The sequence below is a fragment of the Oncorhynchus mykiss genome, chromosome 4 (genome assembly GCF_057628025.1).
Source record: "Oncorhynchus mykiss isolate SJ-2025 chromosome 4, ASM5762802v1, whole genome shotgun sequence".
Lineage (NCBI taxonomy): Eukaryota > Metazoa > Chordata > Actinopteri > Salmoniformes > Salmonidae > Oncorhynchus > Oncorhynchus mykiss.
Genome location: NC_143025.1, coordinates 61988725 through 62013160, shown reverse-complemented (window position 1 = coordinate 62013160; position 24436 = coordinate 61988725). Strand labels below are relative to the sequence as shown.

Here is a 24436-nt window from a genome sequence, read left to right as displayed (position 1 = left end):
CGAAATTGGATAAGGACACGCGCAGTTGTGTCCCCGTTGTGTCTGTCTTCACTTGTAGCCTGTGAGAAAGACCCGATCACGTGATGGAGATCCATGTGAGTGAGAGGTGCTTTTGCACGCAGCCGAGAGAAGGGAATTATAATTATTATATTCAGCACAACGGCCACTGGCCGCAAAAGGCATGGATTTTTGGGGGGGGAAATGCAGCTGGGAAGTTCAAGGCATTCTCAATTCTTGTCAAATTATGAAGGAGAGACTAATGAAGTGTGTACAGCCTGTGCAAAAAAACAAAGCAGATCTCTTTTCATGCAACTTTTTTTCGAATCATCATGAGCGTCGAATCTTCCTCAGATCCTCAAAAAGTTATTCAGCTGCACCATTGGTTGCATCGCTGCCTGGTATGGCAACTGCTCGGCCTCCGACCGCAAGGCACTACAGAAGGTAGTGCGTACGGCCCAGTACATCACTGGGGCCAAGTTTCCTGCCATCCAGGACCTTTATACAAGGCGGTGTCAGAGGAAGGCTCCAGTTACCCAAGTCATAGACTGTTCTCTCTGCTACCGCATGGCAAGATATACCGGAGCTCCAAGTCTAGGTCCAAGAGGCGTCTAAACAGCTTCTACCCCCAGGCATTAAGACTCCTGAACGTCTAATCAAATGGCTACCCAGAGTATTTGCGTTGCTGCTATACTCTGTTATCTATGCATAGTCACTTTAATAACTCTACCTACATGTACATATTACCTCGACTAACCGGTACCCCCCTCTTGCTATTGTTATTTTACTGCTGCTCTTTAATTACTTGTTCCTTTTATTTCTTATTCTAAATCTTATTTTTTAAACTGCATTGTTGGTTAAGGGCTTTTAAGTAAGCATTTCACTGTTGTATTTGGCGCATGTGACTAATACAAATTTGATTTGATCATGCAGCCTTAGAATGTTTTCAAAATCGAAACATATAGCCCAATATTTCTATCATTACTAAAGTTACATAAATAACTCTAAATTAAGCTTATAGGAGGACCTGTTTCTTTGTTAACCGCTCAACACAGAACAGCCGCATGTCTGCACTCCCTCAAATAGTTTGGAGAAAATATATTTTCAATTTTTTTTATGTTCAATTGTATTCTTCATGCTATAAAATGCCACAGAATTCTAAGCAAATCTTAACTAAATGAACTAGTGTAGCCCACAACTGTATAGCATAGCCTGATCAGGGCCTACCATAAGGACAACACAGAGTATGCTATTCTGTTCTTCTGAAATAGACTACCTTTTCTTCATATCATGTTTCTTTAGACCTGTCTATAATAAGTAATGGATTTATTGTGACATCTGGACATGAATTTAATATACTTTTTAAAAATGTAGATGTTCCAAAGGTCTGCATCAGTGGCTTGACTATGTGTGGAAGCCTGAAGATGCTAAATGTGTTTATGTTAATTAGCGGTCATTTACCGTGAAACAGGCAGTTTTTTGCTTGACAATCACCAGGTGACAAAATTTAATGACCGCCACAGCCCTAATAGTGCCAACAGTAAAGTTTGGTGGAGGAGGAATAATGGTCTGGGACTGTTTTTCATGGTTCAGGCTAGGCCCTTTAGAAATCTTAGTGCTACAGCATACAATGACATTGTAGACTATTCTGTACTTACAACTTTGTGGCAACAGTTTGGGGAAGGCCCTTTCCTATTTCATGACAGTGCACAAAGTGAGATCCGTACAGAAATGGTTTGCCGAGATCGGTGTGGAAGAACTTGACTGGCCTGCACAGAGCCCTGACCTCAACTAATCACCCAACATCAGTGCCCGACCTCACTAATACTCTTGTGGCTGAATGGAAGCAAGTCCCCGCAACAATGTTCCAACATCAAGTGAAAAGCCTTCTCAGAAGAGTGGAGGCTGTTATTGCAGCAAAGGGAAGGGACCAACTCCATATTAATGCCCATGGTTTTGGAATGAGATGTTCGACGGGCAGGTGTCCAAATACTTTTGATCATGTAGTGTACTTAATTGTTTGAAACCTGAAAGTTTTAATGCATATTATAAGGCATGTCTTACCTTGCTTCAAACTAGCCTATTAGATCTCCTCTCCCTTCTAAATGTTCATATCTGTCACATGAAACAGCTCGCATGTGCAGTGCCCTGGTGACAACGTTGTTTTCCCTGCTAATTGCTTTATGGAACGAACATCCGCACGTGGTCTAATGCCGTGTGTGCATTGCTGCGGGTCTGCAATACATATGGGTCTGTTCAATTTCTCAAATTTCCAGTAAATTTAAATGTTGCCAGTCAAATGTCCGGCGCAACATTTTCCTAACGCAAACCCTGCTGTACATGTACTCTACCAGTCAAAGGTTTTAGAACACCTACTAATTCAAGGGTTTTTCTTTATTATTTTACTATTTTCTACATTGTAGGATAATAGTGAAGACATCAAAACTATGAAATAATACATGGAATCGTGTAGTAACCAAAAAGGTGTTAAACAAATCAAAATATATTTAATATTTGAGATTCTTCAAATAGCCACCCTTTGCCTTGATGACAGCTTTTCACACTCTTGGCATTATCTCAATCAGCTTCACCTGGAATGCTTTTCCAACCGTCTTGAAGGAGTTCCCACATATGCTGAGCACTTGTTGGCTGCTTTTCCTTCACTCTGTGGTCTGACTCATCCCAAACCATCTCAATTTGGTCGAGGTTGGTGGATTGTGGAGGCAAGCTCATCTGATGCACCACTCTGTCACTCTCCTTGGTAAAATAGCTCTTACACAGCCTGGAGGTGTGTTGGGTCATTGTCCTGTTGAAAAACAAATGATAGTCCCACTACGCCCGAAGCAGATGGGATCACGTATCGCTGCAGAATGCTGTGGTAGCCATGCTGGTTAAGTGTGCCTTGAATTTTAAATCACAGACTGTGTCACCAGCAAAGCACCCTCACACCATAACACCACCACCTCCATGCTTCATGGTGGGAAATACTCATGCGGAGATCATCCGTTCACCCACACCACGTCTCACAAAGTCACAGCGGTTGGAACCAAAAATCTCAAATTTGAACTCAGACCAAAGGACAAATTACCACCGGTCTAATGTCCATTGCGAGTGTTTCTTGGCCCAAGCAAGTCTTTTCTTCTTATTGGTGTCCTTTAGTAGTGGTTTCTTTGCAGCAATTCAACCATGAAGGCCTGATTCATGCAGTCAAATCCAAATCAAATCAGTCTCTGAACAGTTGATGTTGAGATGTGTCTGTTACTTGAACTCTTTGAAGCATTTATTTGGAATGCAATTTCTGAGGCTCTAATGAACTTATCCTCTGCAGCAGAGGTCCTCATGAGAGCCAGTTCCATCATTAGCGCTTGGTTTTTGCGACTGCAATCGAAGAAATGTTCAAAGTTCTTGAAATGTTCCGTATTGACTGACCTTCATGTCTTAAAGTAATGGACTGTCATTTCTCTTTGCTTATTTGAGCTGTTCTTGCCATAATATGGACTTGGTCTTTTACCAAATAGGGCTATATTCTGTATCCCCTCCCCCCCTACCTTGTCACAACACAACTGATTTGCTCAAACCCAAGAAGAAGAAGGAAAGGAATTCCACAAATTAACTTTTAAGAAGGCTCACCTGTTAATTGAAACGCATTCCATGTGACTACCTCATGAAGCTGGAAGAGAGAATGCCAAGAGTGTGCAAAGCTGTCATCAAGGCAACAGGTGGCTATTTGAAGACTCTCAAATATAAAATATATTTTGATTTAACAACACTTCTTTTGGTTACTACATGATTCCATATGTGTTATTTCATAGTTTTGATGTCTTCACTATTATTCTACAATGTAGAAAATAGTAAAAAATAAAGAAAACCCCTTGAATGAGTAGGTGTTCTAAAACTTTTGACCGGTAGTGTAGGTCTCCTGATTTTGAACCTGATCAAACTTGTTTGGCATCATCTGAAAACATATATTCGTAGCTCTGCCAAGCCTACAAAACAAAGATCAACTTTTGAATGCCATCAAGACATTTTGGCTAGAGTAACTAACAATACAACAATGCAACAAATACATTGATGATATCATGGTCTTGGCGCTGGGGGGGAAGTGCAACTAAAATGTAGTTGAAGTAAACATCTGCATTTTGTATCATTCTTTATTAAGAAAAACCAAAGAGTTTGATAAACAAATACTGTAGATGCTCCTTTCTATTGAATATACTGTATATAAATCATTACCTATTATAAAGTTGATTTGCTTCATTGTTTAAATTAGAAACTGTAGGCCTTAACCAATGTTGCCTGTAGACACGGAGGCACAACTTGTGGCAATTGGGGGGAATTTTTCACACACAGGCCAGGCTAATGCGGCTAATTGATTACCGGTATTTTTACTTTGTCACACTATTGTAAAGTGTGAAAAACGATAATATTGTTTGTTTGCCTGGCTGCGTGGATGAGCTGAAATATTCTGAAACTAATCAAGGCTTGGTCTATTTAGAAGGCTATTTTGCAGCATAAAGCTTTATTTGTGATTTGAAAACCGAGAACAGAAGAGATACTAGTTTCAATGGCATATGAGGAAGTGTTTATAAATTAATTCCCTCAAAGTTTGAATGGTCTGGTTTTGCTAAGCTATTGAAGCAAGGTAAGAAATGCCTCATAAGGTCTATATGGAGTAAAACGTCCAAGTTTCAAACAATTAATGGTTTATATTCTGTTTCAGCTTCATGCTTTGAAAGAGGCGCATTATTCCCGACAATTTATAGGCCTACAGCTGAGCTGCCCAACCCTCTTCCTGGAGATCTACTGTCCTGTAGGTTTTCAGTCCATCCCAAATTTAGCATATCTGATTCAGCTAGTTAAGGTCTGGTTGAGCAGCTAATTAGTAGAATCCGGTGTGTTAAATTAGGGTTGGACTGAAAACCCTCAGGACGGTAGATCTCCAGGAAGAGGGTTGGGCAGCCCCGGTTTGCAGTATGCATATCCAAATCACTGATACCATCCTGTATTTAAGATTCCTGCCCCTCAGCCCTGCCTCTTTTCTTTGCGCGTTGTGAGGAACTTTGTTGAACTGGTATAAATTGCTAGTTGGGCTATGGTGTGGGGGCATTCCAATGAGTTGTGTCCGGGGCTGTTGGAACCCGGATCTGTTGTATTTATTCCCAGCTTAAACTACACATTCATTCTGATCGTCTTTGACATACGCAGTTTGTCTCCTCTCGCTGCACCTCGTCTCGTATGAGTTATTATGTGGATTATAATATAATGACTTATTTTTAGGAGGTAGATGCATTTTTAGTTGGGGCAAATCAGGTCTGTGATTCTGACTTTACGCGAATGCGGCCTGGCACTCCGTCAATGCCGCCTGGCTCCGGATCAATCCATCAGCCGTCGCACATCTCTGCCCTCAGAATTTCTCTTTCTGCTGGTCTGCCTTCAATGACTCGATCTTTGAATCTGATCCATCTGCACCTTCATCAGATGAGCTGAATGTTACTGCCCTGGGCCCCCGATCTTTGCTGTACTGAAGAATTGAAAACCTTTTTTCATTAGAACAGACTAGCTGGGATTGATTATAATTTGTTTGTAAATTATTATTGTATTTGTGTTTACACTGTTCCAGACGGTCAGAAAAAAGATTGTAATCAAACAGCACCTGTTTGACACATACTGTAATAAGGACGCAGCGCTCGCTCCTCCTACCCTTCTTGATTTCCTTATTGTTGTTTTTACTATTATCATTATAGTAATAAGTCATGTCATTATCATTAGTGGGCATGGTAGACTCTATTCTGCCTTCGTTCAGAAGACTGACCGCAGCATCTATCTGTAGTCTAAATTGTGGCACAAGTTGAGGGATTTTTCACACCTAGCCAAGCTATTAGACTATCCTTTTGTAAATTAACGGAGGTGTGAATGTTTTGTGCAGAGTCTCTCTCTCTCCTCTCTCACTAGAGTCCTGCATTAAAAAAAAATGTTGGGTAGTCCCAGAGTTGAACTTGAATAATAATGGCACAATTACACTTGACATGTTGACTGAAGATTTCCACCCCAATTATTTTTAAGAAATTGGAAGAAGTCCGAGTGATGAATGGACTGTTTTTGAAGTTATTGTTTTAGTAGCTTTATTTGTTGGCTAATTCAGTCTTTCATCGAAGTGATGACTGGAATATTTGTGCTAATTAATTTGGCTAATTCTTTGCCAAAAGTTATTGTTTTAGAATGTTTATTTGTTTTCTAATTTAGACTTTCATTTATAGACCATACGCAGGCCATAATAGGAGTTTAGACCAGTGATTCTGGATAAGAGTTGAGTAGGCCGATTCAAAATAAATGTAGAATTTTTTAAGCCTATATTCAATTCTGGGACTTGTTTATTTAGGTTTAAATTAGAAGGCTCTTTCAAAGCAATTTGAGTTGTCAATGTGCCGCATTGCATTTTGAAAATAAAAATATGAATTTCCTCCATAGCATGGTTTCTTTTTATCCAAATGTTGAATATACATGCAGACAAATTAAGTCATGCAGGAAAGAGGAATAATAGCCTACTGTCTGGATTCATAAAAACAATTATTCTAAATAAATGTGTTATTTTTGTCATTTCAAGGATCGGCTCTCGGGAACTCATAAGAGGCACTTTTCTTTCTTCAACATAATTCCTTCATTCAGAAGGTCAAACCCATAGGTCTTAAGCCATCAGTAAATTTCAATTAGATTTACCAGGTTCAGTTTTAATTATGTTTCACTGCCTACAGCAGAGAGTGATGCCGAGGTAGAAATGTCATGTTTTATGGGATTTTGTTTATACTAATTTCAATCTGTCAGCTCCTCTGACTGGCTAGTATTCACCTAAAAATGTGTTTATGCAAATCATTAGTTAGCTAGATAGCTATCAAATTAATTGTGCAAAAATATGATGGCTAACATCAGTGGCGCTGACAGATGTTTCACTCTATCCCATAAAATATTACATTGCTACCTAGGCTTCAATTAGTTAACACAATTTTAAAGTTTATTAGGAAGTTTAATTATTTGTATTTATTGTTTTACCCCTTATTCTACCCAATTGTGCTATCCAATTGGCAGTTAATCTTGTCTCATCGCTGCAACCCCCGTACGGACTCGGGAGAGGCGACGGTCGAGAGCCGTGCATCCTCCAAAATACAACTCAACCAAGCCGCACTGCTTCTTGGTACAATGCCCACTTAACCCAGAAGCCAGCCGCACCAATATGTCGGAGGAAACACCGCATACCTGGCGACCGTATCAGCGTGCACTGTGCCCGGCCCGCCACAGTAGTGGTGGCTAGTGCGCGATGGGACAAGGACATCCCGGCCGGCCAAATCCTCCCCTAACCCGGACGACGCTGGGCCAGTTATGCACTGCCCCAAGGGTCTCCAGGTCGCGGCCGGCTACGACAGATCCTGGACTCAAACTCAGAATCTAGCGATCTAATCATTGCGATGCCGTGCCTTAGACCTCTGCGCCACTCGGGAGGCTCGAAAGTTGAAATCTTAAGTTAGACACTCACGAACAACTTTGGTAGGTAGCTTGGTTTCCATTTTCCATCAGATTTTTTGTAATCCCCCTGATTGGTCATCAACGGTAACTTGTCTTAGAACTCATGTGTTCACCAGAAACGGCTTCTGGTGAACTGTTTGCCACTGGTGGCAATAAATATTGTTGAAACAGACTCAAATAGAACCTTGAGAGAATTGTTTGTCAGAAGAAAAAAAAACTCTGGCGAACTGTTGTGGCAATAAATATTATTGTTGAATAAGGTCTGCCTCAGATTCACCATTACTGGCAACATTTTCTGACACACTATTTAGATTGCAGCAAATTTGCCACAAACCTAGAGGTTTGCAACAAAATAAATGTTTGTAAAGGTTTTCACAATGTGCATAAATGAGGCCCGTTCTGATGACTTGCCTGTAGGTTTTTTGTCGCTGTAGTCCACTCTCTTTCATTCAGTTTCTTAATTACATCTGCAAAGAAACTCACTTTATATAAACTAGGGCTATCACTCTCTTCACACTTAATTTCAGAATTCATTCTTTGTTGTTTTTTGTAGGGAGGGAAACCAAAAGCATAATCAGCGTTCTAACTCCCCTTTGCGATAGTCTGGCGCTATGACGGAAATACACTGCATCATAAGTTCTAAACTTTTAATTGAGGAACCACTTCTCAGTCTACGGTCACCTGCCTCCCCTGTTTATCCTATCACCACTGTTTGCCCTCAGTCTGAAACATCAGCTCCATCAGTGTGTGCATCAATCATCTCCTTTCTCTACTGGTGGCACGGAGAGCCAGGCACCCTCTTATCCTCCCCCTCATATCTTTGTCACCGGGAAGGATGTCTGTCCGTCCGATGTTCACTGGCTCCCCTGCGGTCATGCTTCCCAGTGGGACTGTTATCTGCAGCCGCTCAGTCGGATCATAGCACGGCCACTGTCTCAGACACCCCACTGGACCACATATCTATCTGTCACACTGGGGCTACTGACCAGAAGAAAATCAACAGCCCCTACACAGCACCACTGACTGACACCAAGTGTGTGTCCCAAATGGCACCATGTTCCTTCAAACGTGGTGCACTATAGAGAATAGGGTGCTACTTGGGACGTGTCCGATGCCTTGTGTTAATCAGGGATTATGATTTGTGTCCTTTCTATTCTTAGACCAGTCCCTGTCTGTCTCGGATATAAATTAAATCATGTTTTGTAATGATTGTGGGATGGGGCTTTCCAAGAAGCACAATCATGCCTGACCTCATTACTGATTATACAGTATGCCATATCAGAGATGGGTATTTTCTTATTTAGACTTTTCTCTCTCATAACTTAGCTTCTTGAGGTGTAGATTGACATAAGCAGATGGTCTGTTCACAATTTATCTGATGTACTGCCAACCATTTGGAGTAAGGTTACTGAGTGATTAAGGTCGTAACGTTGATGTACTGTCGGAAAGATGTGTGTTTTGTTTTGTGTGATATCTTGGTGCTAGCTGGTGTGATGTCTTGGTTAGAATCACCTTTATTCTTTTACACATACAAAAAATGTGGTGGTCCATGTGAAAGCACATTCTCCTCTTGTGCATGACAAGCAGCCTGTCAAACCTGCTGTTCTCTGGAGGTGCTACTGCAACAACAGTCTGTGCTTCCACTGAAAAGGACACTGCAAAGTACTTGTTTTTGTTTAATTGCTTTAATTTGCTTCAAGCCAACAGTGTGTAGAACCTTAAATGGATAGCGCGAGACTCTAACAATAAAGCCCTTTTTCTACTTACCCAGAGTTCGATGAACTCGTGGATACCATTTGTATGTCTATTCGTGCAGAAGTTGGAGATCAGTTTATTTGCCAGAATCTCACACACTATCCCTTTAAGAACAACAAATGTACTTTTAGAAGCTTAACCCCCAGGTGTGGGAGTTTTTTTTCATTAGCTTGAACTAAAGCGAGCAGAAGGCAGGGAAGAGTAGTAATTATTACCACGGTGTTATTTACTCAGAGTAGAGGGATACAACCTCTGACTGTGTTAGCCAATTAAGAGACATCCATCAGAACGATAAGCTTAATAATATGCCATTAGCAGACATTTTTACAAAATCAAATTAGTCATGCGCGCGCATATGTTTGTGTCTATTTGGGTGGCCCCAGGAATCGAACCCACAATCCTGGCGTTGCAAGCGCCATGCTCAACCAACTGAGCCATACCCCTCCAAACAAACAAATGTCAGGTAGTGTTACCTATGCCCAGTAGAACAGAGCCCCTCACACACACACCTCTCTCCTGGCACCGAAACAGCGATACTAATCACAATAAACATAGACCTGCCATGGTGGCACGGTGGAATAGCCTAGCAATCACAGACAAAATATTTATTTTGATCTTCAGCGCCATGGGGGGTTCATACCTCCGGGCTCTCTATGGCTTTTTGGATTCTGCAAGAAGACGGAATGGAAAAGACTGAGGAAATATAGGCTCAGGATTTATGCAGTGTAGAAATCTCTTCTTTCTGAAGAATGTAATGCTTATTTTCCCTTTTCTGTTAGTCACACTGTATATTCTCCTAGTTTGAACGTGAACTGGGGGTAGACTGGGTGTGTGTCCCAAATAGCATCCTATTCCATATTGCTCTGGTCAAAAGTAGTGCACTACATAGGGAATAGGGTGCCATTTGGGATGCACTCATTTTGGAGATGAACAGAGTATTAATGCCAGTCGGTGCTTGGATCTGACTGCTAGATGTCCAGGCAGTAATATAATCACAGCAGTGGTTCTTACTCACTGCTCTTTGGTTATCTTGCCCAACACAGTGTTCTTGGGAAATGTTTCTTTGTGTGGGGGGCATTAATAATAACAGAACAGTGTCATTGTCACAGATGGCTAAATAGCAAATGATCTTTGTACAGAGTATACGAAAACCCATAAGACCCCCCCCCCCCCCATGAACTGTGTTCATCTTAAATAGTACTTAATTTCCAATGGAGAAGAAAATACAATGACGCAAATATATCATGGTGCGGACTGTCTGGTCCCAATGTGGGAGGGCTGTGGTAGATTGGAGTGATTTATAATGAAATATTGTTACTTGGATATGATTATAGCTAATCTTTCACTCAGTGGATAACAGATGAATTTGGTTTTATAAATGAGCCAGTGCATCCCTTTAAACATCACTTCCTCCTAATACACTCATTCTGCTCATTTTGGGAAAATTGTCCCTGAGATAATTGATATCATCAATTTAGATGGAATGTTTTCATGTTACCTTTCGACTCTGGGCTTATAAATGTATACGTCGGTATCTTTGGGCGGTGGCTGTGGACACGTCTCTGCAGGGTGTTTGTCGCATGATTTATGCTGCACTTAGGTTATGCGTGCGTGCTTGCGTGCATATCTGAGCACTGACAGAGGCGGCTCCTCTCCTGGGAGGGGATTTAGTGGAGGGCTCCCTCCTTTGTCTTTATTCCTCAGCAACACTAACAAAGAGCCTGCCGTGGAGCAAACAAAAAGCTGTTATTCAAAGAAGAGAACTCTCTGTGAATATTACTGTGATGGGAAGGGAGTGATCTCTAAGCAATAGATCGTCATTTGACTTATGCTATATTTGAAATGTACGCTATATAATATCATTCACAATTCAGCCTTGCCATTTCTGCACTTGTGTCAGATGATGGATTATATTGTAATAGCAGAATACAGCTCTGTATCTTTGCTTTGTTGGTGTCTCAAACGGCACTGGGCACCGTGTGTACTCTATGGGCACCAGGAATACCTCATTCCAGAGTGACACGTCACCAGAGTCCTCTGATGATACCCCTGACTGTTCCGTCATATTGGCAGTGTGGAGAGGTGATCTTTACATCCCAGCAGGCTAACCGCAGTATAGTGGGAATTACTGGTGCTACTCCTCCACAGTAGGTCCAGATGGCATGGAGAACCGGACAGAAACAGGCCGGAGTATACTCAGCCTTCAGTGCCTTTCCACTGGGCAGCACCCTCATGTTGTCTGTCCTACTATGGTAAACCCACTGATTTCATCGGCAGTGACAGTTGGCTGTTTATATGCAATGTGTGATCCATCACATATATAAATGGAATTGCTAGATGGAGTGCTTTGTGTTCACATCGAGTGTCTGTTTTGTACTTTCATAATGTAGACACTCCTGCGAAACAACAGTAATAAAATATTTTAAAAGTACTTTTCCTTCAGAGAATCAACTCGAAGGTCACCCAGGAGTCTAGAGTCTCGAGGGGTAAATTAGTCGCCGTGGTTTTTATTGAGGACAGCATAATTACCTGTATTCATCTAAATCCTTTACACATCCAATGTGTGTGAGGTAAATATAGCTTCTTATTAGGCATATCTGTGTTCCTTCTGTTCCTGCTGTTATCATTTGTGTCTACAGGACACCACTCAAGTATGTCCAATATCTGTTGTCCTTAATCATGTTTGGCATGACAATTAGTGACAGAAGGAGTTGGCGTGATTGCGCAAACTGACTGGCACTCAGACTAGTGATAATGGCGATGGCTGTCGTTTTACTGGCTCCTAACCAACTGTGCTGTTTTGTTCGTTTTTGTCACATTGTTTGTAACTCATTTTGTATATAATGTTGCTGCTACCGTCTCTTATGACAGAAAAGTGCTTCTGGACATCAGAACAGCGATTACTCACCTCGAACTGGACAAAGATTTGTTCTTTTAATTAGTCCGACTCGAAGGATATATACTGCTTTTTCTTCACCGTCGTCAGCGTGAAGAAAAGATGGAGGAAAAGGGGGAGTTGGGCTGGGGGCCCAGTAATAATTCACCAACGAGTAGGTAAACTACCACTTCCCTCTGTATTATTGGCCAACGTGCAATCATTGGAAAACAAACTGGAAAACGAACTTAATCTACTATTAAGACTATCCTACCAACAGGACATTAAAAAAAGTTTCACCGAGACGTGGCTGAACAACAACACAGATCATATAGAGCTGGCTGTCTTCTCCGTGCATCGGCAGTGCTGAGCAGCTACTTCTGGTAAGCCAAGGGGTCGGGGGGGGAGGGTGTGTGTCTATTTGTCAATCACTGCTGGTGCGCGATGTCTAATATTAAAGAAGTCTCGCGGTATTGCTCGTCTGAGGTCACACTAGACCACACTATCTACCAAGAGAGTTCTCATCTATATTATTTGTAGCCATCTATTTACCACCACAAACTGATGCTGGCACTAAGACCGCTCTCAACTACCTGTATAAGGCCATAAGCAAACAAGAAAATGCTTGTCCAGAAGCGGCGCTCCTAGTGGCCGGAGCCTTTAATGCAGGCAAACTTAAATCAATTTTTCCTAATTTCTACTAGCATGTCATGTGCAACCAGAGGAAAACAACTCCTTTACCACCTTTACTCCACACACAGAGATGCACACAAAGCCTCTCCCTCGCCCTCCATTTGGCAAATCTGACCAGAATTTCTGCTTACAGGCGAAAACTAAAGCAGGAAGTACCAGTAACTCGCTCAATAAGGAAGTCGTCAGATGACGCGGATGCTACGCTACAGGACTGTTTTGCTAGCACAGACTGAAATATGTTCCGGGATTCATCCAATGGCATTGAGAAGTATACCACCTCAGTCACCGGCTTCATCAATAAGTGCATCGACAAAGTCGTCCCCACAATAATGTACATTTCCCAACCAGAAGCCATGGATTACAGGCAGCAACTGCACTGAGCTAAAGGCTAAAGCTGCATCTTACTAAGAGCGGGACACTAATCCGGGCTGCCCAGTGACGTGAGCCTACCAGACAAGATAAATGCCTTTTATGCTAGCTTCGAGGCAAGCAACACTGAAGCATGCATGAGAGCACCAGCTGTTCCGGACGACTGTGTAATCACGCTCTCCGTAGCCAATGTGAACAAGAACTTTAAACAGGTCAACATTCACAAAGCTGCGGGGCCAGACAGATTACGAGGAAGTGTACTCAATGTATGTGCGGACCAACTGGCAAGTGACTTCACTGACATTTTCAACCTCTCCCTGACAGTCTGTAATACTTACATGTTTCAAACAGACCACCATAGTCCCTGTGCCCAAGAAAGCGAAGGTAACCTGCCTAAATGATTACCGCCCCATAGCACGGGAAGTGCTATGAAGTGCTTTGAAAGGCTGGTCATGGCTCACATCAACACCATCATGCCGGAAACCCTAAACCCACACCAATTCGCACACCACCCCAACAGATCCACAGATGATGCAATCTCAAAAAACTCCAGTGGCTTATTTTTCAAATTGTCATGTTTTGTTTCTAAATGTTTGCGCAAGACTGAAGGTTTCCCGCTAGTGAGTAATGGTTAATGTGATTGGATATTAGTTATTTGACTAGGCTACCTGTATTTGACATTGTGTTGTTATTTCGCTGAACACTAGATGGCTTAATTTTATTTTGGCAGTGGAACGAGGCTACTCGGGCGAGGAAAAGAAACTCACCCAAATGTAATAAAAAAAAAAAAAGAAAAGACAAGTGAATCACGGTTTAATTTGGCATACCCCTGACGCCATTGTGCGTACCCCCACCCCATTTTGGTAATACCTATAGTGCATGAAATGGAGTTTGCAAAAGAAATGGCCACAGGAGTGATGCATATAATCATCATGATATCATTCTGACAGGTAGGCATGGGCCATCTGGGCTACCATCTAGCAGAAGATGGTTAGGCCTATCGCATCGCTATATCATTCCCGTTCCTTAATTGTTTCAATCCTGTGACGTTTTACTTCATATTATGAGGCATGTCTTACCTTGCTTCAAAGTAGCCTATAGCCAAAATCCCACCATAGAAACATGGAGGCAGTTATTTTTATAACGACTTCCTCATATTGGTTTTCTTTCCACGTTCTTTCATTGTCTAGCAGCCAAAGGCATTATCCTAATCATATTAACAACCCATGATAGTTGTTGCATCTTCAAATTCCCCCTCTTCCTAATGGATATTTCCATCTCTGTCCATGAAACCTCTTGCATGTGCGGTGCGCATTTTAGAACAGTGTTTTCCCACAAATTGCATTTTTGAACATTCACGCATAGGCCTACTGCCATGTGTACATTGTTGCGCCTAAAATGTGAATAAATAATAGTTTATCAACATTTTAAGCTAAACATTCCAATCTGTTCTATCAGCCCTATTAATTGATACAGCATATACCTCCCCTACACTACTTTGATGCGTATCAAAGAAGTGAGTTCACGCAATTCCCACTGAAAAATAAGTGGGTATACCTGCATATACCCTCCACTACACCACTGGGGTGCCGTGATTCAATTCCCAACCTGGACACATTCCATCATGGCCACCTAATCACCCCCCTCATTCCTAATTGGAATATCACTCTTCACCTCTCCACCCCCCTCATTCCTAATTGGAATATCACTCTTCACCTCTCCACCTGATAGCTGATGTGTGGTGAGCATTCTGGCACAAAAAATAGTCGCCATGCATCACTGAGGTGGGTGCTACACATTGATGGTGGATGAGGTGTGATTCCTCCTACTATGTAAAGTGCTTTGAGTACCTCAGTTGGTAGAAAAGCGCCATATAAATCCAATCACTTATTAGTTATTGTACACAAATAATAATGATCACGTCTTTCTATTATGCCTAGGAATATTTGGGGACAGATTTCAAAATATTTAAATAACTTGGAGCTGAGTTCCTGTTTTTTTTTACAGTCTTATGTCCAATAATGAAAATTAGACAAACAATATATATATGTATGTATGGGGAACCCTTCCCTAAGCTTAGATATGGTTGTAATTCTGCATTGCTGTAATATAGCCTTGCTACATCTCTCCAGAGCATTTTAGAGCTATATTTGTTACGTATGTATTATGCATGTGGTTGTGACTTGAGCTGCAGTCATACAGAACCTTACAGCCTAGCTGTTGCCACTTCATTCGTATTGATGTAGGCAAATGTTTTTGTAGAGTTGCAGCTGCATAGTGTTAAAGTGCTAAAGTCTGTCCTCGATTGCAGCGATGAGACAAGACTGTAACTACCAATTGGATACCATGAAATTGGGGAGAAAAGGGGGTTAACAAAACAACAAAAGTGCTAAACGTCTGGGGACAAATACACATTGTTAAAATTTGACTCAAGTTTTCTTGCTCGTCAAACATCTCATTCCAAAACCATGGGCATGAATATGGATTTGGTCCCCCTTTGCTGCTATTATAGCCTCCACTTTTCTGGGAAGGCTTTTCACTAGATGTTGGAACATTTGCTGCAGGGACTTGCTTCCATTCAGCCATGAGCATTAGTGAAGTCGGACATTGATGTTGGGCAATTAAGCCTGACTCGCTGTCGGCAATCCAATTCATACCAAAGGTGTTTGATGGAGTTGAGGTCAAGGCTCAAACTGTTGCCACAAAGTTGGAAGTACAGAATAGTCTAGAATGTCCTTGCATGCTATAGCATTAAGATTTCCCTTCACTGGAACTAAGAGGCCTAACCCAAACCATTAAAAATAGACCCAGACCATTATTCCTCCTCCACCAACCTTTACAGTTGGCACTATGCATTGGGGGCAGGTAGCATTCTCCTGGCATCTGCCAGTGAAGCGTGATTCATCACTCCAAAGAACACGTTTCCACAACTTGTTTCCAAAGTCCAATAGCGGTGAGCTTTACACCTCTCCAGCCCACACTTGGCATTGCGCATGGTGATCTTAGGCGTGTGTGGCTGCTCGACCATGGAAACCCGTGCTGGCGTTGCTTCCAGAGGCAGTTTGGATCTCGGTAGTGAGTGTTTCACCGAGGACAGATGATTTTTACGAGCTTCAGCTCTCGTCAGTCCCGTTCTGTGAGCTTGTGTGGACCACCATTTCGCAGCTGAGCCGTTGTTGCTCCTAGACATTTCCACTTCACAGTAACAGCACAGTTGACCCTGGCAGCTCTAGCAGGGCAGAAATTTGATGAACTGACTTGTTGGAAAGGTGGCATCCTATGTCGGTGCCACACAAAAGTTATTGAGCTCTTCGGTAAGGCCATTCTACTGCCAATATTTGTCTATGGAGATTGCATGGCTGTGTGCTCAATTTTGTACACCTGACAACGGGTGTGGCTGAAAAGCCAAATCCACAAATTTGAAGGGGTGTCCATATACTTTTGTGTGTGTATTTCCCTTTTTTTGTTCAGTTTGGTAAACTATGTGCCCTCCAACAGAATTGCAGAGCCTTTTATACTAGTGATCGGTTCTCGTTTTTCTCCACTGACCACAGTACAGAGTTTTCAGACCGAATAATTCACTTTGCTGAGACTTGTTTTGAGTTTGTACCTTAATCCTGTTTATCCACTGTACCACATAACTGCCTTTTATTGAAGAATGTTCAGAAGAACATATGTTGGTGGGGTGGAAGTCCTTTAAGAGCGCGGTGCCCTGTTTTTCATACTCTCTGGCAGCCTCTGCTGAATGGCCATTGTGAAGGAAAGCGCTGGTTTGGGGAAGGCCTCCGCCTACGTGCAGCGCTAGATCAGGGACACAGGAAAAAGAGAAGGACACACTGTTCTCTGCTCTATTTTAATTCTCTTTGGACTGAATGAGACAGGCTTTCACTTAAGTGAACCGAAAGTTACAAAAAAGTTTGCCTCACTGAGCTCCTCTATCAATAAGCTTATTTAATTAAGGTAATGCCTGAATAGCTCAGCACACGTGTTGTTGGGGGCTTGGCATTGGAGTGTGTGAGCTGGATAACATAGATCAATTGTCGTTTTAGTTCCAACAAAGTTCAAGCTTCTACAAGTTTTTTTTTGTTGTTATTCCTATGTTGAAGTTGTGAAGAATATTTGCTGATCTGTTTGTGTGTAATGATGAGCAGCCAGTTGACACAATTCTGAATTTGCGCATTCAGTTACTGATTAGCAGGCGCCTATTAAAACACTGACTTTTAAAACTACTAAACCCTGCGTCTCGATGAGAAATTTAAAAACTGTATGGTTGAGAGGGACGAGGCAAATGGATTTGCAAATAAATCTGTCTGCACAGCCGATTGGCAAACCTACTGTAAATTGAGAAATCGTGACTAAACAAAAATAAAGAAACTGTACTATGAATTAATTAATTATATCATGGATGATAGTAAAATGCTTGTGAGTACCTTAAATGAAATTTTGGGCAAAAAGGCAATTCATATATATCCTTCATTGAATCAGATGGTTCATTTATCACAAAACCCTCTGATATTGACCACTACTTGACTGACTTTTTCTTTGGCAAGATTAGCAAACTTACGTATTTCATTCCAACAACAAGCTCTGAACATTCATATCCATGCGTCTGACCAAATAATGATAGACAAGCATAGTAATTTTGATTTCTGTGAAGTGAGTGTGGAAGAGGTGAAAAAAAATGAGTGTCTGGTACTGACAACTTGGATGGAAAATGACTAAGGATGGTAGAGGACTATATTGCCACTCCTATTTGCCATCTGTTCAATCTAAGCCGACGGGAAAGTGTGTGAGATCAGGCCTGTTGGGAAGGAAAAGTAATTCCGCTGCCCAAGAATAGCACAGCACCCTTTACTGATTCAAACAGCCGACTGATCAGCCTGCTACCGACCATAAATTAACATTTTGGATTTTTCTTAAAAATAGTTTGAAATCGCAGAATTTCAGCATGCTTATACGCTGATGGCTTAACGTTATACAGTGCATTCGGAAAGTATTCAGACCCCTTGACTTTTTCCACATTTTGTTACGTTACAGCATTATTAAAAAAAAAATCCCTCATCAACCTTCACACAATACCCCATAATGACTAAGCAAAAACAGTTTTAAAAAATGCATAAAAATAGACTTATTACATTTACATAAGTATTCAGACCCTTTACTTAGTACTTTGTTGAAGCATCTTTGGCAGCGATTACAGCCTTGAGTATGACGCTACAAGCTTGGTACACCTGTATTTGGGTAGTTTCTCCCATTCTTCTCTGCAGATCCTCATCCTCTCAAGTTCTGTCGGGTTGGATGGGGAGTGTCGCTGCACAGCTATTTTCAGTTATCTCCAGAGTTGTTCGATTGGATTCAAGTCCGGAACCTGGCTGGGCCACTTGACATTCAGAGACTTATCCCGAAGCCAATCCTACGCTGTCTTGGCTGTGTGCTTATGGTTGTTGTCTTGTTGGACGGTGAACCTTCGCCCCCAGTCTGAGGTCCTGAGCGCTCTGGAGCAGGTTTTCATCAAGGATCTCGCTGTACTTTGCTCCTTTCATCTTTCCCTCGATCCTGACTAGTCTCTCAGTCACTGCTGCTGAAAAACATCCCCACAGCATGATGCTGCCACCCATGCTTCACCGTAGTGATGGTGCCAGGTTTCCTCCAGACGTGACGCTTGACATTCAGTCCAAAGAGTTCAATCTTGGTTTCATCAGACCAGAGAATCTTGTTTCTCATGGTCTGAGAGTCTTTAGGTGCCTTTTGGCAATCTCCAAGTGGGCTGTCATGTGCCTTTTACTGAGGAGTAGCTTCCGCCTGGCCACTCTACCATAAAGGCCTGAAGCCAGGCTTACCAACATTTTTTTACCAACATTAAATTTTTTTGTTCTTTCGTCTCTGTTTCATAATTTTCCTTCAATTATAAAAAGGCTGAATGTGTCTCACAGTAGAAAGCATCCGAGCGAACGAATCAGCGCCCCTCTGTCTCTCTACAAGTTGGCAATTACCTGATTTAGAAAGAATATGGCATTGTTGCAGCCCATAGCATTGGATGCAAGGGAAACCAGCGAACATTGATTTAAATATATTTTTTTTTTATTTAAAAAATTATAACAAATGTGCTAATCTGAGCGAGCTCAACTGTGAATGGTCTTGGTGCACAACAAAAAATTGTTTGTTTCGTGTCACTCCTGTTAAATCGCATTGAGTGCATACGTCATTGACAACTTGAATTGTTGCATCTTGTTGTGGTGTTGTCCTCCGGTGGCTGGCTAGCTAGATATACAATTGGCACTTTCCAAAATTAGCCATGGATTGAGATAGGGATTTGGACTTGTGGTTTTACTTAATTCTCCATGCTGGCAAGTGGTGTACATCTTGGTGGGGCAAAAACAAAAGAAATGTGGGATGTATGTCAGCAAAGACACAACACAACTCTAAACAATACATTAATTGCACTATACCACTGCTACTCCTGTCTGTCAGCGGAGCCTTGTCTGGCAGTGACAGTTAATTCAGCCTCATTTACTGCCTTTTAAAAAAACATAGCTGATTTGGCTGACTTGCTTCAACAAATGTGGTTTCTACTGACAATTGAGATGTACAAAGTATGGCATGATGAGGGGACGACAAGCGGATAAGAGGCCATCCGTAATTTTGAGCGAGCTAGGACGGACATGGTCAATATAATTATTTGTTCAGCACTTTTGAAATGTACAGCGACAGAATTCAGAACATGGGCCGTTCTTATTGTGTTCTCCTTGTACACCAAGTCAGAATCGTAGGATAAATAAAAGGGGCGTATAAGCAGACAATAAAAGCTCTTACAATATTCAATTATTGCATTTCTCAAAAACAGGTTATAGGCTACATGTGCACCATGAAGTCAGAACAGTTGGCGAAATGCAGAGGTGAAAATAGACCAAATTATTAGGGTTAGGCACTAACAGCTTACTACACAACATACTTACTGTAGTATTACTTTCTTAGCTACAGTGTACATATCTCCCTGACATATTACATAATTTATGCAGGAGCATACATTACATTTTTGGACTCACCTTGTTGTGCTGTGCTCACTTGAACACAAAGGTGGCACAAAGGTCCTTCATGGGCAAATTTTGTCATCAAACTTTGTCATCAAAGTCTTGTGTTCTCTGGATTTATTGTGCTTTCAAGACAACTGGGAACTCTGCCCCACCTGCCCTGAATGACGGGTCACCACTGCTACTGGCCAATGATGTATTACTGCGATTCTGATCCAACCATTAATTCATACATTGTTGTGCCCCTGGCCTGAGAGAATGGAAGTTCAATATGTAGCTAGATGTAGAAGGCTAACGTTGCCCATAAATGGAAGTTAGGCTAGCGAGGAAACATTTTAGCCAGGTAGCCTAGGACAACAAAAAATAAGTGTGTACTATATGACAGAGTGATAGACCGTTTCATCAACATGAAAGAGAGGAGGATGGCATTGGCGTTTCCCTACAAGTAGGGTGAGTCGACATGTTTTTCTACTTGCATACGCACACCGAAATCAAAACCATGGTAAGCCACATCATATTTAGCTTATGTTGATTGGACTGAATTGTTTTTGGTGTCTTAGTTGTCACCGTATTAGCATAAGCACAGGTAATTTGATGTTGGTATTTTATATTTTATTAGGATCCCCATTAGCTGTTGCAAAAGCAGCAGCTCCTCTTCCTGGGGTCCCACACAAAACATGAAACATGACATAATACAGAACATCAATAGACAAGAACAGCTCAAGGGCAGAACTACATACCTTTTTTTGTTTTAAAGGCACACGTAGCCTACATATCAATGCAAACACACAATATCTACTTCAAATAGGAATGTTGAAGTTGAAACAGTGCTGGAATAGTGGAGGAAGCTCCTGTTTTCTTTGACTTTTTAACTCTTTGTAGCTCTCTGTGGTTCTAAGTCAATAGTTGTTTAGTGGTCTGAAAATGTCAAAAACATTAACTTGACCATGCTGTAGATCATGTAACAACTGTCTGTTAAATGCAGTATGCTTTGTGGCCTTCACCGAACAGAAGTTGCTATCCGGTTTTGTGGTAAAACAAAGGTGTGGTTGAATTTACTCTGCCTCGCTGTGTCCTCTTATTGTCTCGGCCTTTAGGGCTGTATATATGACGGTCGTAAGGCACATTAATTAACAGTTTATAGAGCAAATAATGCAATTATCACAACACACAGGTTGTAATATCCATTTTACCCATGAACCTATACTGTAATGAGAGTCCTAAATATATAAAAAACTAAAAACTGTGCTTAGCCCTAAAATAAATATTGTATTGAATAATGGGGCAATTGAGCAAGTTGGGGAGAGTGAACTGCTTGGTGTTACCCTAGATTGTAAACTGAAATGGTCAAAACATATTGATGCAATGGTTACTGAGATTGGGAGAGGTCTATCTGTGATAAAGCACTGCTCTGCTTCTGGACATCACAAACAACCAAACAAGTCCTACAGGCCCAAGTTTTATCACACCTGGACTACTGCCCAGTTATATGGTGAAGTGCTGCAAAGTAGGACATAAGCAAATTGCAGTTGGCCTTAAACAGAGCATCACAGCTAGCCCTTAAATGTATCCTGAGGGCTAATATCAAGAGCTTGAGGAAAGATTGACTGCATCACTACTTGTCTTTGCGAGACGTGTTGAAAGCACCAAGCAGTTCACTATTCAAACAGCTAACACACAGTTCAGACACCGATACATATCCCAAAGGACATGTCACCAGGGGTCTCTTCACAGTCCATAAGTCCAGGACAGAGGGCTAGGAAACACACAGTACTATATAGAGCCAGGACTAGGTCTCTGGCGGTCATTAAATTTTGTCCGCCGGTTATTGACGTGCAAAAGTCTGCCGGTCTCACGGTAATTGACTGTTAATTAACATAAACACGTTTAGCATCTGCAGGACTCTGCATACAAACGGCATACAAGCTGCTGATGCGCGCCTTTGGAACATTACATTAAGGTATAATGAATACATTTTATATACACCATCACAATAAATCATTTTTTCTGTCAGGTCTAAAGAAACAATATCATATGAAGAAAATGTATTTCAGAAGAACAGAATATGAGTTGGCCTACTGTATGTTATCTGGCTATGCTCCATGCCATATGCTGTAGGCTTGTTCAATTAGCTGACAAAATGTGCCTGTGAGTCCCATGGCATTATTTTATATTATATGATTTCTTCGTAAGAAGAATAGAATTGAATTTAGCTGAATAAAATAGAAAGGATATTTCTTCCAATTACGGTGCGCATATGAATGTCTATGTTGACGGCATCATTTGAAACAGGTCCTATACGCTAGATTTAGAGGTATTTGTCAATTTGACTTGTGAGTGATACAAACCTTAGAATGTCTTTAGAAATAAAAACATATATGGGCTGCGACTATAGGCTATTGGCGATTTCAGAAAGTCGCAAAGAAAGCTTGTGCTCTGTCCCTTGCCTCAGGCTGCAGAGCTGTTCTCTCAAGTGATCATATTTTCACCCATCAGCCTATACTTAATTTAATCTTGTCTTTGCAAAATTTCCTAAAACCTGATTCAGATTGAGGATATTTTTTTTATTTAACAATTTTAGAATAAGGCTGTAACGTAACAAAATGTGGAAAAAGTCAAGGGGTCTGAATACTTTCCAAATGCAATGTATTGGGTGGTCAAGGGAATCGAACCCAGCACCCTGACGTTATTAGCAACCTTCTTTACCAACTGAGTGACATTATTATTATTATTATTATTATTATTATTATTATGTATTGTTTTATTTATGATGTAGGCTATAGTAAATACTCTACTCTAGTTTAATACTGAGGAACTCAGCTTGTGCCATCAAACCTCTACAATGTATCCAGAACGCTGCAGCCTGCCTGAGGTTCTACCTTCCCAAGTTCTCCCATGTCACCCCTACCTCCTCACCCCCGTAATACTCGCGCTTGATTTTTTTTTCCCTTACCAGCTTTGACCTTGCTGATAGCTACTTTATTGAGGAAACGTTTATTTATTATGGCGAAATGGGATTTGTTTTGGTTTCTGTCTATATATTCCTATACTTCTCCTTTTAAATTCTTGTTGAAATCCTTGCGCCATCCTTTCCCCAAGTCATGGGGGTTGGTTTCTTGGAATTCTCTACTGTACATTCTTCCAGGAAATGCTTTCCTTTCCACGTTCTCTCTGGAATAGTGAGAGTGGGTGGAAATGGAGATGGTGGCACTATGATGCCCATGTGATGCCTTCTTTGAGGAAATCCGTGGAGGCATAGTTCTGTTACCGGGCAATCTGACACTTACACCATTGACACATCTTTTCCTGCCCCGTCACACTGTATGGCTTTACATCCTAGATACCACATTCACACTCTTTACACTAGTTGCATATGAGTTAGATGAAATCAATCCCATGTACCGTATGTATATAAATCTATGTCATGCTAATTTCTATGACAACATGTAGCCTAATCATCAGAACAGAATATATGTCTACTAGTTGTAGACCTCGCCGTAAGACCTAAAAGCAACGTTGAATTTGTACTTCCATTTGCAGCTTTTAATTGGATTCTCCAGAAATTAATTTCTGATTAGTTATGAATTCATGTAGGCTACTCCCGCCCTTTCAATATCTATCTATAAATTGCTCTTGACAAGCTTTCTCTTTTTTAACTACAATATGAGCATCCTATTTTAGACCTGCCATGGAAGCTTAATTATTATCCATTATGTATAACCTGACTACCTTACTACTCATTTTTAAGACAGGATTTTTACCCAAAATTGGAAGTGGAACAAAGTCGATGTTCAAGGTTTTGAGCCATTCCCTGAACAATATGTAATTTTCAGCTCTCCAAATCGATTACGAATGGAGCTTACCTTCAGACATATTGGCTGCCTTTTGAAAAACGTGGTGATTTTCTGAAGGGAGCCGTGTAAAATACTTGGATTTTCAGTCAATTTCTCTTAAGAGTGTGAAGGTACATACTGTACCTCATGTTATTCGGCCTTTTTAGTAATTTGTTCATGGATCAAGAAATCATTGAGATGAGATTGTACTTTATTAATCCCCAAGGTGACATTAGGATGAAAAAAGCTTGCTAATGTTTGAGCGTGCCCCAGCACTGAGTGTACAAAATATTATTCCTACTATTGAGTTGCACCCCGTTTTTCCACACAGCCTGGTCATTACACAGGTGCACCTTGTGCTGGGG

At 41.3% G+C, this 24436-nt stretch overlaps 1 protein-coding gene across 1 annotated transcript in view; it reads left to right on the top strand.

Moving 5' to 3' along the window:
• The window catches only part of rngtt (RNA guanylyltransferase and 5'-phosphatase), a 146838-nt gene that overhangs the window by 109555 nt on the left and 12847 nt on the right, over nucleotides 1–24436 (top strand). The window lies entirely within an intron of this gene.